General features: G+C 36.1%; 1 pseudogene; it reads right to left on the minus strand.

Annotated features, from left to right (window-relative positions):
- Nucleotides 1–424: 424 nt before the first annotated feature.
- Nucleotides 425–1,360, minus strand: LOC123388474 (annotated as a pseudogene).
- Between the last annotated feature and the right edge of the window lie 1,830 nt (nt 1,361–3,190).

Genomic DNA, 3,190 nt, shown 5'->3' on the forward strand with positions numbered 1-3,190 from the left:
TAACCTTTATAGGAGTGGTTGAACCCGGCCCACACACAGGTGGCCAGTGGGATTTAAACTCACCTCAGTAAATATATGTGCATCCCACTGATTGGGTGTCTTCACCGGGCCTGACCTGCCCTTGTATCTAGGCTTTGCAAGTAAGTTCCTCTGGGAAGGGCAGGGTCAATCTAAGTTCACTGCATAGGGTCAATCTAAGTTTACTACAACAAAATGGCTCCCTCTGGCCAACCAGGCCCTTACATGACCCAATCCCAGTTCCACTAGTAAAACTGTCACCTTACTCATAATTCCTCAGTTTATCATCTCCAACATTCATTAAGTGAAAGGTTTGGTTTCAATGATCTGAATGATCAGAGCTCTCTGATTTCAAGTTCATTTTTGCTCCTGCATGAAGATTTCAGCATTTATTGAGTAGGACAAGTCAATTGTGTTTTTCTTCTAAAAATATCCTTTGACACCAAACCCTTCTCATGGCTTTTTTCATCTCTGTATTTCTCAGGGTGTAGATTAGGGGATTGAACATAGGAGCAATGATGGTGTAAAATAGAGCAAATATTTTGTCCTCAGGGAAAGTGGTTGGAGGTCGAAGGTAGGCGAAGATTAAAGGTCTGAAAAATAGGATCACCACAGTGATATGAGACCCACAGGTAGAGAGAGCTTTGCGTCTTCCCTCAGCTGAGAGATTTCTTAAACTCAATAATATAACAACATAAGACCCAAACAAGAGAACAAAGGTTACTAAAGTGACCATTCCTGAATTGGCAACCACAAGGACCCCAGTGATGTAGGTATCAGTGCAGGCAACTTTCAGTAGAGGGAAGATATCACAATAGTAGTGATTGATTTCACTGGGGCCACAGAAGGGCAACCCCATTATCAGAGAAAACTGAGAAAAAGAATGGAGAGCCCCACCAGCCCATGCAGCCAAGACTAGGAGATGGCACCTTTTCCTGTTCATGATAAGCAGGTAGTGGAGAGGTTTGCAGATGGCAGCGTAGCGATCAAAGGCCATGACTGTAAGAATGAGGATTTCAATCATTCCCAGGAAGTGCAAGGCAAAGACCTGTAACATGCAGTTATCATAAGAGATGGTTTTTCTAGCCAGTAGCATGTCACCAATCAGTTTGGGTGTCATACAGGAGGTGAAGCAAATGTCTATAAAGGATAAGTGGCTGAGGAAATAGTACATCGGTTGGTAAAAGAGATCACTGCATCAAACAGAGACAAGAATTAGGAGATTTCCCACCAAGACAGAAACATAACAAAATAAGAAGAAAACAAAGCAAAATTTTTGTATGTTCTGGTTATAGGAAAGTCCCAAAAGGATGAATTCTGAGATGTTTCTCTGACTTTCCATAAATTGTGTATTATGCACAAATAACTGAGTATCTGAAAAAGAAAAAAAAATTGGATGAAAACATTGACAATATATAAATCATAAAATCTACTAACAAAATATAAACCTAATTCAACAAATCACAATGGCTAATTTATAAATCAATATTATTACATTTTTTCCCTTTAGGAATCATAATTGATTTTGTGATGATTTTTTAATTTTATCAAATATTCACTTATTTTGAAGTACTAAATATACTTTTGATTAAATCTTGAAAATATAATGATTTAAAAATCACCATTTTCTAATAAGAAATTGTACCACTGTTATTTATAACCTTTAGATAGTAGGGACATTAATTTATGCACAAAATTTATTTTACATATCAATTTCCATTGTGTTATTCACAGCTGGCTTTTGTTCTAAGTAATGTTCCAGTTCCCCAAAGGATTATGGAACTTCCTCCTAAATTGGCTAGAGACAGAGGATGGAGGAAGGTAGTTGTATTTCAAAAAAAGAGAAACAAAAATCCTGAGCTTAAATTGTGAGTTGGGTGATTAGGATTGCAAATAGTATTCTTTGAACTATAAGGGTGGTTATGGGGTGTGGATTATAATTTGAGCTCCAGAAACCTATCTTTCTAGCTATGTTATAAAGCAAAAATAGTTGTAAAAAGAAAACAAAAAGTAGATTTCTTTTGTCGGTAAATTTTGAAAAATAATTTGAAAAATATGTTTATTTCTAACTTAAATTTTAGTGTAAAAGAATGTTTGAAGGTAAACTCCATAGCCATTAAACTTAATAATGTAATAAGACACTAAATGAAATTGAAGACATTCTAGTCTCTTTTTTTTTTTTTTTACTTTATTTATTTATTAGACAGAGACACAGTGAGAAGAAATAGAAGTAACAGAAGTAGGGGGAGCGGGAGAGGAGAAGGTAGACTTCCTGCCAAGCTGGGAGCCTGATGTGGGGCTCCATCCCAGGACCCTGGCATCATGAAGTGAGTCAAAGACAGGGGTTTAACGACTGAGCCACCCAGGAACCCCACTAGTCTCCCTTTTTAACATGAAATGATCAAGTTGTATCCTCAAAATTATATACAAGTTATAGTTCTCCCACAATTTAATGTTTTTCTTATACCTTCTAGTATATTGTCACAATTACAGTTGCAAATAATAACTAATTTATGAAACTACAATATTACATTCCTTTAAATAAGTATGCATAAATCCTGGAACTGAGATAAATTTGAAAATACTTATTAAATAATAAGTAAGTCTAATTATGAGAATTATTTAAATATTAAAATATTCATCTATTCCCACCATAGTCTTTTCAGTGTAGAAGGAACAGATTAAGAAAATTCAAATGAATTTCCCAAATGAAAGAGCCAATAAACTAAAATATTTATAAATTATATGTCCTAATGCTTATTCTTTCAGTGTGGCTTCCCACAGGAAAGGGGCATGCATCAGAGAAGATAGCAGTGGAGGAATTACTACAGCTTTCCTCTCTTGAAAGATGACAGACTGCAAGGTCACTGTAAAATATCCCACAATAGTTACAGGAAAATATGTGATGTTGTCACATGTCTCTGTTTTGAAATCCCTTCACAGCATCAGGCTTTCAGATTCCCCACTACAGCTGTTACTGTTCCAATCTGTGTACTCATGGAAGTATCATCACTCTGGGAGGCACTAGTAGAATAGCAATTTGACCAACTTCCTGAAAAAAAATTTAAGCAAGGGAAATACATGACTTGAAAAGTAAGGTAGAGGACAGACCACTTTTATTCATTATTTATGCACTGATGAGGGAGCAGAAGGCTGGCTGAGGACAAAGCAA

The sequence above is a fragment of the Mustela putorius genome, unplaced genomic scaffold, assembly GCF_011764305.1.
Source record: "Mustela putorius furo isolate JIRA1106 unplaced genomic scaffold, ASM1176430v1.1 tig00000127_pilon_pilon_pilon, whole genome shotgun sequence".
NCBI lineage: Eukaryota > Metazoa > Chordata > Mammalia > Carnivora > Mustelidae > Mustela > Mustela putorius.